A 15,543-nucleotide genomic window follows, 5' to 3' on the forward strand; every position below is an offset into this window, starting at 1 on the left:
TACTCTTATTTCGATTAGTGTCAAAATCATAAATATGTCTGAGGTTGAATTTGCTATTTCAATTCAAGCTTTAAATATAATCGAAAAGAAGATGCGAACACAAAAACTTTCATTTCCAAGCTTTTAATGGATATGCATGCCACATTTTATGAAAGCTAAAGCTTCTTTCTGTTAGTCCTTGCCAGTCTAAAATTTCAACTTTTTAACTGTACTACTTATGCACAGGAGCACATTTTGTCTATATTTGAAGGATACACAGCCGGTTTGTCAAGATTACAAAAATGCAGCCTTTTTTCATCGGAAAAAAAAAAGAATAATGAAAATAATAACAAACAAAATAAAAAAGTAAATTAACATATTTTAATTTTTTTAATATCATGTCATTAATAATACTAAACAATTTAATAATACCTTTCTCTTTATATAACATGTGTCTGCTATATTTGTGCATTCATTTTTGAAAGAATGTAATGTTTAATTAATCATAACTTACCAAAGAAGAGTTCTTCCCTTATCATATTCACATATAATAGGCCTCACCAATGGCCGAGTAGCTAAGACTGCTGAATGTTGGGAGTTCAACCTGGGTTCGAAGGATTGGCTGCATATGGTTGGTTTCCGCAGTTTTCCCCATGTATAATGTGAACACATGGCAGTTTCCCTTAAGTCTTTCACGAATGCATCGTTTCTCCTAGGCAGATAGGCCTCCTGTGCTTTGTGCCATATTCAAATAACCTAACTTAATGCACTCATATATAATGGAAAAAACATTTGAAGTTTATACCTTGGAAAAAGGTAATTGTAAATAGTTTAATGGTATTTAATACACACTGCAATACACTCTGCACATAAATCATGTTCTTTCCATTCAAGATCAGTTTTTTTAATTGAAATATTTTCTAAAATAAAGTCTTTATCAGTCGCTCGGTACCGAAGTTTTAATTTCAACCTTCTAATTGTAATACCTATGCTCAGAAATATTTTTTTTTCAATATTTGAAGGACACAATGTCAGTCTTCTTTACAAAGGGACAGAAGTATTTTGGGAGTCCTGAACACCGCTGACAAATTCACTGTTCGCTGAAAAAGGAAAATAAAATGAATTCGTAAGATTAATTTGACATCGCAGGATCAGTGAGAAGACAGTTTTCTCAAAGCATATACATGCAGAAATCAAACTGAAGAAAAAGGAATATCAATTCTGAATATTTTCAAAGTGAACATATCAGGACTTCTATTCCTCCTTATCTGCTTGGCGAACATGAAGTGTCCTGACGAAAGATGCGATGAGAAGGGTTAAATTACCCTTTATTCTCCACGATATTACAGGCGCTCCCGCACTTCGGGATACAAAGACCAACTACTTGTGGTCTGAACGTAAAAAAATAGAACTACTAACTAACTAAATTTAAATAAGAACTAACTTTCAATACTTTATACAGATTACTAACACTAAGGTTGACCTTTTAGTTTACTACGTTTGTAGAGCGCAAACTGCGGTAAACTACAATACGTTTTAAATATCGGGAGGACTATACCTCTGGCCTTAAAGGCGGACAGCAACTTATTGAAAGCTCGCGTGGAATATAGTGGCAAGGAGGCTCACTTTCTCTCCATCTAACTTTGTTCTTGGCGAAAAGCCACAACTTAAATACTTAAGCGTTAGCAAGTACAATTTGCATAAACATATTCACGCGTTTATTCTGGCCGGAAGTGGAAAATAAGAGAGGGTAGTAAAGTTTTAAATTAAAATAAAAGTTAGTAAAACTTAAGATCCTCACAAACGTAATTCGAAGTCATGCAATGTATATGGCTTAAGGAGACTGCATACTTTATTTAAGAGAATCTCAAATTCAGCATGACGTCACGAAATTATTTAAATCCTGCTCACACTTGTTGTTATCACAATAATATCCATGCCATGATATACAAAAGGAAACAAGTAAAATCTCAAATATTCCACACTTCTTTAATGACAGTCCTCACCTAGCATATTACAGTAATCATAGCTACATCTCATGTGATCTAATCATTACCGTTTCTGGCGGAATCAATATTGGAGTTTCTAAAATTTTGTAAACATGTTAATTATTCACCAAACATAAAAACTGCTACTGTAATTCTGCAAAAATGTATGGCTTATAAAATCTAAAGCTTTCATTCTTAATGGGCATATCCTATTCGATGATCTGGTTTACTAATAGAATTGTATAATCTCAATTCTGCATTGTTATACATTTTCCGTTTTCATGAGATATTGAGAAACGTTATTATCGAGAGGGAGAGAAAACAAAAATATTTTCTGATAAAAGACTAAATCTTCCGATTTGAAGAAAGGAGAGGCCTATCTCCACTGATATGAAAGAAACAGTGACTGTAACGAGTGTCATGTGATAATGTAATTAGGATAATATAAACAGCCAAATACCACATATGTTATTAATAAGAAGTCGATGGGTAATATAAGTGATCAAAAATTCTATATCAAAGAATCGATTTTGTTATCTTCGAAGTTATATTTTTCTGATTTTCAGAACAGGGAATTGTTAATAAATCTTACTATGTAAATGAAGTCTTTTACTTATTAACACTCAGAATAGTAAACTCACGGTGAATTTCAGAGCCCTGATAATTCAGTGATAAAACTCTGATAAAGGCAAGAAAAGAGAACATACTTACCAAGTGGCACTTTGTAAAAACTGCTTTATTCCACTCGCAAATAAATAATTTGTAGTTAAAAGTTATAGGTAATAAATTAATTCTGTTTGTCTTATTTGTATTACTTACTTACCTGAATCAAAAGCATAATATAAATATATTCTTTATGACGTGGATATACGGTCCCAAACATTCATTACTATTAGTACGCATTGTCCCAAAAGATTTTCGGAAAATGTGGAAAGGAAAATGTTTAAAATTTTAGATGTGAGATTTTAAGTATGTCTATTTTGAAAGGAAATGTAACTTTAATCTAAAATTTCTTATTGAAAAGTCGGGATGAAGAGGTTGAACGAAAAAACACAAACTTGTTTAGAAAAGAAGTTTAAAAATAGAAGAAATCGCATTAGTGGATCACAAAAACAATTTACAGAAAATTTATGTTTTAAGACTTGCGGAATAAAAATTTAAACTATTTCGTCAGCCTTTTACATTGATTTGGAGTTTTCACGCATTATAGGAAAACACATGTGACCCAATTATGTTGCAGTGGCGCAAAATATGACAAAAATATACTGATCAGCAAGCAGAAAAATACATTTTCTCCTATGCGTCTGTTAATTACTAGTTGGTATTTGAAAATGTTGCCTTAGACTTTAAGCAGAAATTAAATCGGATAGCATATATATTGCATTCAATCTGCATGCAATTTTTGTTCTTCGCAGTTTGGACTTAATTTACGGAATCATCTTGTTAAATTTACACTGGAAGGAAACAGAGTTGCATAAAATTAGTTTACTATAGGAATTCGAAGCTGATCATGTGCTAAACCCCAGCAATGCTATAAATGATGCAACATAATAAATGTAAGACAATTACAGAACAAGGCGAAATTTTATGTTATTTCACGTGTAGCTGACCCTGCAGACTGAAACCTTAGTAAACATTCTATATGCTGTACTATTTGTGAGACAGCTTTGCATGGGAATAATGATTTTGAAACTTAAAACGCGTTAACATTTCATTGCTTGGTTTCCTATGCTAGTCAAATTAATAGTGGTGGAAATTTGCAACCGTTTTTAAAATATCGCTAACCTATTAGTTCAGTTTTAAAAGAAAATAAATGAAATAATAATGTCTTTATGATTAAAGCACAGCATACAGGGCATCTGAATTAGTATGGAGGTAATCTTACGAGCTTTGCCGTAATCGATTAAATAATAGCAACAGAAGCGGAAACGTTATTATACAAACAAGCTTGGCTGTGAGAATATTTTTTAATTGTTCACGATTTTGTTAAAGATCTCATTCTCCTCAAAGATACATTAGAGGGCAACTTAAATAAAATCTGAACAAAACTCCTTACACAATATCGAATGATTTTAAGTGGACTATTGATTTTTAGTTTTCTTTTTATAAGTTGAAGAGATAATTGTGTTCTTAAATATTTCAGTATTTTCCGAAAATAACTGTACTTCTGCAATACTGTCACCCATGAAAATACATTTATATGTCTCATATTTTGTGTATACGTACGTTCAGAAGATTTTTCACAAAAGATGACACCGAACGTTTTTCACAATAACGTCAAAAATAAATGTTTTCAAATGGTAAAAATTTAACTAATTAATCTGAAAACCTTTGGCTTCACTTAAATTTTGAAACATTTAAAATATAGCGTTGGTTTAAAGCTATCACAATTTGTCAATTACATTTTACGGCCAACTCGTCAAAGTAAACAAGAACTATCATAAACAGGCAGTCAGATAACCAAGAACTATCATAACCCAGAGACTTTTGAAACGAAAGTAAAACGCTTTTTAAAATAAAAAGAAATTATGTGTGGCGGAGGGTAGGAAGAGCAGATGTAGAATCTAGAAATTATGAGCTTCGAAAGCTTTCCAGTTCATGAAATGAATGAGAATGTTCATGAGAAGTTTCATTTGCAGACGCAATGGTTATATAAAAATATTTTGAGACAGTATCAAAAGCTAAAATAATCCTGTGGATCACTGGATTTTTTTTTCTTTGAGCGGCTGTTGGTTTGATAGCTATTTTTTTGCCGATAAAGCAGTCATTTGCCATGAAATATTTTCAGGGAGGGGCAGAATGAAAAATATTAAAAAGATAAATTTTAAAAAAACGTTTATGTAAAAGTGGTAAACATAAAAGCAGAAATTTATCAAATTGTAATATAGCAATTTAAATAAAATAACTATACCAAGAAATTAAATGCATTAAACTATTTCCAGCAGTTAATAAAAAATAATTGAAATAAATTTCTAGTTAAATGCAGATTTAAAAAGCATTTTGCAGATAAAATCGTTTCTTATTTTTGTGTTACTAAATAAATATGCAACCATTTCATAAGAGTTCTGAAAAATTAAAAATGAAATGATAATGTGCCTACCTAAAATTAGGTAAAAAATATTAAAAATATTAATAAGCTTATAAGGTATTTCTCCCGTCTTCGTAGTGTAGTGGTCAGCGCTCTGGGCGCGTATTCCAGAGGTCCGTGGTTCAATTCCCGGCGAAGGCGTTGCTCATTTCACTTCTTCCTGTTCAAAAAATACCTAATGTCTCTACAAGCTAATTACAGGGGAGATCATTTAGCTTAGAAAGTTAAAAATTATTAGGAAATTATATTACTGCATTTACAACTTACATGGTTCCACCAGTGGTCGAGTGTTTAAGCTCGTTGAATACTTGGCGTTCAACCCGGGCTCTATTCCAGGTCAACGGGCTGTAGCATGCTTGGTTCCCCTGTGTAACATGATTACTAGCTTTCTTTAGAAAGTCCTCCACGAAGGCATACAATGCCCTAAGCAGATGGCTCTCGTATACTTTGCCATATTCAATTAAATTACACTTTACAAAAGAACGTTACCAGTCAATATTAATTTCTCAACTCCTGTAGATTGTCCGAAAATATTAATAAACGTAGCATCCTGATTACAAAGATTTCTGTAAATATTTTGCCCATTTTGAATATTGTTTTATCTCCGATGGTTTTATTCTTTTATCGGAACACCTCGCAAAAATTTGCAGTCCCTACGTGGATATGAAGTTATGAAACTCTTTGAACCTTACTAATGCAGGGGTTACGATTTGTTACTTATATGTCGCAGAATCATAAGGTATTATAGATAGGGCCAGGATATCTTGAAAAATCAACTGTATTCTCCCTGAGAACTGAACTTTTGTCTACCATTTGTCTAGTAAATATGCTGACTACTGTACTATAAGGGTACATAAGAGTATTATTAATTTTTTACATCCCTCACCCCTAAGAGAAGACTGGGAAAAGAGTTTATACCAAACCGTCCATGTAAAACTGCGTTTAGTTCGGGCATCATTGAAAAGTCATTAGTTTTTTCGGAGCAGAAAACGACTGTGCTCGCACCAGAAATCGAATCAGAGTATTTTAGTTGCTATCTGAATGTGGTGATCACTATATCACAAGCTCATATGAAAGGAAAGTCTTTGATTTTTTACATTTATTTGCATAAAAGTAAAGTGCTATCGCAGTTGACTATGCACAAACTGTGGTTATTCTTTACTGTTAAATTTGTCCTCTGCTTTAGTTAGACTAAATATCTCTAATATGAAATATATTTATATCTTTATAGTTTTTCATTGTACATCAAATGCGCTATGCATTGAGCACCAAATCATCATAATAATTGTTACATTAAAGATTGCTTGTTGAAATAGCGCTACCATGGTACCTTTTTCAACAACCAGTTTTCAAAACAGTAGAAAACAGTTTTCAAAAATTCTTATGCTTTTGCATTTTTGAAAACATAAATTTTCTTTCCTTTCTAATTAACTTTTCATACGAGCTGTTAGTTAATATATATTTCAAAACATTCTGAAACTTTAAACTCCTTGAAATTATTGTTTAAAGAATTATGCTTCTGTTAGTAACTAATGAGCTCATATCTGATTCAAAGCCTTAGACAGCCCCCTAAAATGAATTCTGTGCACTGATACATAATTTCTTATTTCCGTTTCCGTTTGCATTTCATTCTTTACGGTTTAATTAATCGCAAGCCTCCAAACTTTAATCACTGAAAGCCCATCAATCAGACAGGTCTTTTCGACCCATGACCGGTGCCCTTGCAAGACATAACTGCGCTAACTTCAATAAATTTCATCGCTTATTTTAATTAATTGGTTCAAAAGTATTTGATGTAGTATGTTACCTTTGGTCTAAAATTTACCTTATTTAAATAAATAAATTTTTGTTAAATTACTCTGTGTGCTATCAAGCACATGGTAATCTTGATCATAGGAGACTTTAAAAACTGCTAACAGAATTCATTTCTCATTTCTTTTTTCAACTTACTGATTTATGTCAAATGTGCCCTCTTATATTTATTACTTCCTTTGATGACATCAAATTATTTTTATTTTTGCGCATGGACTTTTAGCCACATGCTTCGCAATTTTGATTTTGGTTTTTATCATGTCTATAGCCATGTAAGGGCTAGTTTTTTTTTTTTTTTTTAAGAAATGTTTAACTTCATTTAATTATTTTTATCATGATCTCTCTTGGCCATACTAAAGTTTTTGCTTTAGAGCTCAGAAACATAGATATTTGTTGCACTTTTCGTGAACCCAAACCCTGAAGAAGATATTACAAAAAATGTAACAAATTCGTTTTGCATTAATTTTGCTTAGTTTTGACTCTATATAGTATTCTGCAATATTTGTTTTGCTCTGCAGTATTTATTTTGCTTATTCTGCTCATTTTTGATTTGATTTTATTCTGAATTTTGCTCTTCAATGTTATTATTTTCTTGCTGTTCCAGAAAGAATATTAATTTATGTATTGAATATTACAAAGTGTCTTCTATTATCAGCAACTAATTTTGTAATCATCATGTATTTTTAATATAGCTAGACAATCATCTGTTTAGAGATATTTTATATTCAGTTGGAAAAATCTTTTTTGTTAGTATTTATGTCATTACAAATGCTTAAATATTATTTAGCAAAGATTTACAAATGCGCGCTATTCTACATTCATCGCCCAAAGGTGTAGTGACTTAGGTCTTTCGAGTATATCTCCTCATCTCTTTTAAGAACTGGCTTGCTTGCACAGTGCTTCTTTACAGCTTTAACTCCCTTGTTAGGGGTACGGTAGGCGTAAAGGTTAGCCAAATTGTCCCTCACTTTACAAGAATAGTTATATTCATATTTATTTGCATTTTTGCAAGTACAGATGTACTTATGATCAAAATAAGTATAACAGATATTAGAAAATGACAAAGAAGTTTTTCCATTTAATAAAAACTTTAGTAGTAGTATGTAGGCAGCATTTACTTTACTTGTTCTAGCCTCTTCGTTCCGCAATGGATATCTATTTCCGTGCAACAGGAATTCAAATCACTATGAATCCGCATACTATAATTGGAATTCTAAGCGGCTTAATCCGATACCAGTGCACTAAGTACCATGCTAACAAACAATTATAATTTAAATTGCTAACGTTCGAAAGCCTGTATGACATAAATGGTTATTTTCTCTTCCCCCCCACACACACATGCAACAGATTTACGATTAGCCGGGCTGTACACGTTCGCATCTTCGGCTAAATAAACAAAAGGCCGTTAATCCTAAAAACCGTGTATCATAGCATTTATAGGGTTAAAATACATGCACACATGTAGTATACAATATTTATTAAGCATTTATTCATTCAGTTAAAAATATTTATAATTCTTATTATTATTGTCTTTCTTGTTATCATTACAACTCATCATTTCAGTTAAACGTAAATTAAAAAGGAATTTGATAAATATATATATACATGAAGGAACTGTGATCTGAAAATATACATATATATCATCCATTAGCATGACAATTTCAAAACTATAATTAGATTACCCTTGTTTAACTTAGAATTACTTTCTGGAAAATTAAATACACTGTCTCAATACAATGCCCACTATGCATTTTCTTATAACTACCAACAGAAATCTGATTCACAAAAAGGAATATCTTTATGAAAATACAGTCGTTTAAAGCCAAAACCGGATAAGAGGTAATTTGCTATAAATACTGAATTGTTTGCCATTAATATCGCTTAAAAACTGAGAGGAGAAATGTTTCTTTTCAAAGTATAAATAACTGTCATTTGTAAGCAGTCTAAATAAATCGAATGGATATTAAAATAATTGCAAAATGAAAGGCAAAATGAAAACTGAATTTTTCAACTAATTTACACCCATCATTTTCTCAGCGTAATCATGAATCGTGATCCTTAGTATTTTCAGCAGTAATGAAGTCCCACGTGCAAGAAAATTCATCAGTTTCAGGTTACGGTTGATTAATGTAGTACCCTGAACAATGAGTATTCAATCCGGATTCGAATTCTACAAAAGCATTGGGTACATGGGTTTTTCGTGGTCCCGCATTGAAGTAATGCGAACGTGAGCCAGGGAGAAAAAGATAGAAAGCATTCTTTCCCTTAGATAGATAGCCCTTCCATTCCTTTGATTGCATTTGACTTTAAAAAAAAAAAAAGAAAGAAAGAAAGAAAGAAAGTGTATCTCCCAGATTGAGATTGAATCTGCACTTATAAATTTTAACTATTATACTCTTATAGGATTATATTAGCATTGTTCATGAATCAGGACAGCTCTAAGATACTGAATTTTCTAAATATGAACAGTAATATAAATTCGCTTATTTTTAAATTGTATTCTAAATCATTGTTATAGTATCAGTTTTATATATATATATTCAGTGTATAAGACTTTTAGACAAAGATTGGCAAAATCTTTATGCTATTTAAATTGTTCTTTACTAAATTGCTGCTAGTGAAACTTTGTTGTAACTTCTGAATTATGCCCAGCTCAAAACATAAACACAAGCAGATTTCATGTTTTTATCGAGCTTAGTTAAGCTGCATAAAACTACTCTACCTTGCTCTGTATTACGCAAAATGAAAGGTTTATATCACAGTAGACTTTTTTTTTTATTTCTTCAAAAGGATTTTAATTTTACGGTAGCTCTCTTTCAAAAATTTCAAAATTACTTCCTCATTTAAGTGTGCTAAAGTTAATCACTCTTAATTTATAGCTTGTGTATCTGTCCTTTCAGTAGGTGTAGAACCGAGTTTGCATAAAGCAACAAAACTTCACAATTATTAGTTAATATCCACACTATACCTATCATATCCACACTGAATTGTAGGTCTAGTAAAATTTCCTATTTGCCTCTACATAAATTTGTTTCCTGCAGAATCGAGCTGGAAATAAATAAATGGTAAAAGATAATGCTTAATTAATAAATCTTACACAATAAATTTAACACAGTGAGAATTCATCCTTTGCCTTTTTCTAATCAATAAAAGTTTCGGTGGAAAATAAGTAAGTACAAATTATATTCTATCATTGTGCCAAATAATAATTACTTGCAGACAATTACTTGCATCCCGCTGCTGAATGATAAAACATAGTATAAAGCCAATTTTTATGTAAAAGAACCAGTCAATAAGCATTTTTTGCTATTGTCCAAATGATTTAGGAAAAATTAACTGGATAAAAACAAAAATTACCTGTAGAATTATCACTCCATATAGATAGCATACTGAAGTAATTTCCGCTTGCCTGACTTTGCCTGACGATTAAAATAAACTCATAGTTTTCTTATGATAGTTTACATAAAGTATAACCGCTTCACGTAAAATACATTTTGAATACGATTTTCTTTCACATACTTTAATGCCTGTGTGTGCAACGGCTTACGTTACTTGCAGCGTAAAGCGGCGATAAGAAGGTGAGTGAAAGGATCAATAGGATACGAATCACGAAACTAAAGAAATGTCTTGTTATTTGTATTCCTCTAATTACTATTTAGTATAAAGATAAAATTTCTTTGTGTTTTCTTCAAAAAAAATTAGAGTATGAATCAAAGTATTCCTCCACAAATCAAGGCAGAATAAACTAAGAAAAATTAGGTATTTTCGTAAGTGTAATACTATATTTTTAAATAATATATAATAATATTAATTTTCATTCTATAGTTCCAGAAGGCCTTCTATAAATTGAGCGTTTACATTTTTATACGATATGAAAAGTCATACTTTCTCATTGAAGCAACGACGAAAAAGATGGGATTAACATGTGTAAAAATGTGGAAGTTGATGAATACTGCGTTATTATTAAGTTAAAGATTGAAGAGATGATCGGAGAATAATAGAATATTTTTTACTTAGAATTTTTTACTTTCAAACTCCAAGTATTAGTCTAAAAAAGAAAACTGTTTTTGTAAACTTAATTTTTGAGGTTTACTAAATTTGTGCATTCAAATTCCCTAGGATATCTACCTAATAAGTTTAAATTGAAGTATAAGGGCTGTGTAAATTATAGTAACGTTGTAGAGTTATTAGGACTTTTGGGGGGGATCCCCCCCCAAAGATTTATGATGGATGTGATGCAGGAGATGTGAAAAATGAGCAATGCCCTCGCCATGACTCAAACCACGGACCTCTCGAATTCGCGTCGAGCGTGCTGACCATTACACCGCGAAAGCATGCTAAAAAGGCGGGAGAAATACCTAATAACGCAATGATGAAACAACTGTTTGAAACTACTAGCTTATTTTCATTTAAAATATGACAAACATGAGACCGTTAGACTGGCAGATAAGACTAAAAAAATTGAATAGAAATTGTTGTTGATTGTCGTCTATTCAGAATAAGATTAATTTAAAACCAGAAAGTTCGAATTTGGGAAAATACGTTTTGTTACCATTTACATTTCACAATAATCGAGGACGGCTTGTACTGAATCACAATTCTTACTATACTGACTTACTTACTATACTGAATAAAAATTTTAAATGTATCACATTTACAGTTATATTCTCTTGGGGATAAAAGGAAGAAAATAACGTAACTGGCTTTTCTACTTGAAATGAAATCAAGAGATTGTTAAAGGATTCTCAAACGTAAGCATACTTGCTGATGAGTTCTGTTAGATTAGGCGCTATTGTAAGTACAATGAAGAGAATCCCATGACGGAATTTTGATGGAAATGAAGACGAAATTAGAAAAAATTACAAGACATGTTTTTTTTTTTTTTTTTTCCCACAAAGGAACAATTCTTAATTGTGAATTTCATTAACGAAGTCTTGTTTCGTTATCCCCATTTCTTGCTGCATTTCTAAAATTCCTTCTATTTCATTTACTTGTTTAATTCTTCAAATTATGTACATAAATTTACAGTACTTTCACTATAATATGACAGCTTTTATGAATACAAAATTACATACATATTTAAAATGTAGCAAACTTAACAGAAAAACTTATAGAAACAGCTTAATGTTTATAAAAATTTCCCGTGTAAAATCTTTTCCTTCTTAGAGTTCTGATGAAATCTGCAAAAAAAGCCTTTGTATGTATATTAAACACTGAGCATCGGACCAAAAAAAACTCATGCTGAAAAATAGAAGTATTCAAAGAGGCGCATAAATTGCCTAAAAACGTGGAAGACACGAAACATTTAATAATCAGAGAAGACAGATTAAACTAATGACATTTCTGGCAAGGAAAATTTAAATCAAACAGGCATTTTTTAAATAATACATAAAGAAAATGTGTACAGATGTTGTATTCTGTGCATATGATGCCAACGATGATAAAGTCTCATGAATTTTGCTGAGCTAGAATATTGACTATTATGATACTTATCGGTCATCACTATTTCCTTACAGAATCATTTAACTTTTTAAACATCAAAAGCTATAAATTTTCAGTCTCATTGTATCCGTAAGCAAAGCGATGAAATAATTTCTGAGAAAATAATGGATAGATTATGTTTTAATTACAATTATAAACTAAACGAGTAGAAAGGAAACATTAATAGCATTAGCTGATACATTCAGGTTTTACTTTTTAAGACATCATGCCGTCGTCTTATAATCGCAAAAATATGATTGAAACTTTAGATAACAAACAGATATTAACTGTTAAATATCAATTAAAACAAAACTAAGATAAATAATTTTATCATATGCAGTAGCTTATCAAATTTTAGATAGCTCTTGAGTTTATTTTTCTTTTTATCTTGCTTGACTTAAAGAAATATAACAGTTTAATTTTTTAAAGAAATAATTTCCGTTTTCAAATTGCACTTCTTCATTTCACTAAATCACGTGAAATTAAAGCACTAATAAAGTAAAACTTGATTCAAATATTTTTCTTTACTAAAATACTCATTGTTTTTAAGCGCTATTGGTATCTTTTTCATTTACTGTTAACCATGTGAAGTAACAAAATTCCTTAGGGAACAATAAAGCATTTTTCATCCCCAAATAAAGCAGCTGTTCCAGAACAGTATTTGAAAAATAAAATTTGCTGTTCTACCTTCAGCTGTTCTGAAATTCAGCCCGCTAAAATTGATCCATATACATTTTTAATGAAACAATACGTTTGAATAAGTTTATGAATATCATAAAATTATCAACAACACCTTCTTAAACGTTCGCTAAAAAACCACACTGCGCAATCAACAGGTGATGGGTTTGAAGAATGTATATAATGCTTCCAGTAATATAGAAATAAATTATTTCAGAAGACATGAAACGAAATGGGAAAGTAATGCTTTGTATGTATATACTGCTGTGTAACTGCAATATTCCCTTATGTTTCATGCATCGACGAATAAATTGAAAAAAAGCGCTTTCTCTTAAATTTGCAATCTGCCTTATATGTATTGTATGTATACATAATTTACAATTTATACATATATATATGCATGTGTCTGTGCGTGCATGTGACATAAAATTATAAATAATTTTTAATATTCCCATAAAAGGTTTAGTTTGAAGCTTTCTTTTCATTCATTACGGATCTCGCCGCTTTCCTGTTTTGTGCTGCTTGCGTTATTCCTTAAGTGATTACGTCCATTGTAGAATTACAAGCAAGCCTCTGGGTCGCAACTTTAATTACTTATTCATACTTTATAGGAATAAAAGTTGAAATAATTTCCTCAGTATTCCATGACCTAGTATTAAAATGAAAGAAGTCAATACTGCTGAAACCCCTTCTAAAAGAAAGTTCAAAAATAGTCACAAATGAGACTAATTTTCGCAATCACTTTTTCCTCTTTCTTCATGAAGCATACTTATTCCGTATTGAATAAGCATACTTATTCCGTATCGAAATCATTTTTACATATGCTTGCTTTTGAACATCTATATTTCATATGTTATTCACTTGTTATTTGCCATAATCACAAAGAAATAGAAATAGCAGTAAACAAAATATAGTCTTCTCACAGTCTCTGAAGAAATTATATAAAATAAAAGTATGCATCATGAACGTCGTCATAAGATATGAGTGTATAGGTTTAATGAAAACAAAGCGTATCAAAACAAGATATGGAATCGTTTCTGTGAGCTGTCCCTGAAATTTGTATATGAATATATACAAGTCCTTGCATGCATAAGAAAGTCTATAATCGTTTTAAGAAGGATATGATTGTTCAGAAACAAAACTGCTACCGTGTAGTGTGCTTTGTATACTATTCATTTTTATGTATTTAAGCTAGTTTCCTTAAATATGTAATGTATCTGAGGTACTACATTCAAGTCACTGTTTTTCTATTAAATTGGCTTTATGTATTTTGGTGTAAAATCTGGAATGGCGCATTTCTAATTTCAATTTTTTTTTTATCTTTGATACACATTTTTCCCCATCAGTGGTATCTTTTTCTGAGGTTAATTTCCTCCTTTTTCGAGTATTTAAAAAATCTGTTTTTTATTGTGATAAAGTGCTATATAGAGATGCATGCATTCAATGTATTCAAAAATATATTTAAGTGAGTTATGGTAAAAGCTAAAACTCTTTACTGTTGAATTAGTGCTCCTATTTGTAAACAGCCTCAGGGAAACATATATGGGCACAATTTTGAAAAATTAAATGAAATATTATTTTAAATTAATTGAGATTTGCTATTTAGTTAGAGATGAGCCAAAACTCTACTGCTGATATCTTCTTTCATAAAATTACTTTTCATAAAATGAATCTTTTCTGCTTGATATATACAGCTCTATTTATATATGAAATGTATAACTATGTTCACAACAATTGCACGTCATAACATCTAACAAAGCAAAAATAGAAAGGTTCCTAGCGATCATTAAAATGCGGAACAACACAGCTTAGTTTCAAGCGTTCTTACCTTAAGGAAATGTGTCCAACTATTCGAAGAACATAAAGAAGACCGAGGTTTGGCTTCGAAGAGCGCACATGAAACAGTGCATCGCGTCCATGCCTTTGCTCCCTTAAAACCGGAGGTTTGGGATGCAGAAAGGAAGGGGATTCCGTCGTTGCTTCCGATTGGTTGCGGATGAATCTTCGCGCAGCCGCTGGATTCTCAAAGGAGAATATAGGGTTCACAAAGGTTACCTGTTTGAAATGAAAATTTACCTAAATCCTTGATCAAGCAGACTTAAGAGATGATGAAAATTTATCGATCAGAAGCTGAATACTTGCTTATGCGTGAAATGAACAAATGTTCCAAGTTAGCTCTTCCAAGTATAAACAATATAATCAAGTGTTATGTTACAAATTTTGATGTCACATTAAAATTACATTTCTAAAGTAAGACTTTCAATACGCCGTTTAAGGCTTGGGAGAGCTTCTAATGAAATAATACTGACCTGTTGACGGGAAACTCAATTAAACCCACAGATTTGGTCTCATATTTCTTGCGTAAAACATAAAAGCGCAGATCCTGTTGGTTAATCTATAATACAAGCTTTAATGACAAATATGTTAACATTAGAGTATAGGCCTTATAAACGTCTATAGGTTAGGCTTTCAGATACTTTCGATCGTTACATTTTGCCCCAGATTTTGCCAAAAATT

At 31.2% G+C, this 15,543-nt stretch overlaps 1 protein-coding gene across 4 annotated transcripts in view; it reads right to left on the bottom strand.

Moving 5' to 3' along the window:
* The window catches only part of LOC118181834 (uncharacterized), a 332,796-nt gene extending 317,721 nt beyond the window's left edge, over window positions 1-15,075 (bottom strand). For all 4 annotated transcript variants that reach the window (XM_085807697.1, XM_085807698.1, XM_085807696.1 and 1 more), the window contains exon 1: window positions 14,855-15,075. The gene's annotated coding sequence lies outside the window, so the exon portion shown is untranslated. The remainder of the gene's footprint in view (window positions 1-14,854) is intronic.
* Between the last annotated feature and the right edge of the window lie 468 nt (window positions 15,076-15,543).

The sequence above is a fragment of the Stegodyphus dumicola genome, chromosome X1, assembly GCF_044657685.1.
Source record: "Stegodyphus dumicola isolate Sdum_Otavi_A_Nest chromosome X1, ASM4465768v1".
Lineage (NCBI taxonomy): Eukaryota > Metazoa > Arthropoda > Arachnida > Araneae > Eresidae > Stegodyphus > Stegodyphus dumicola.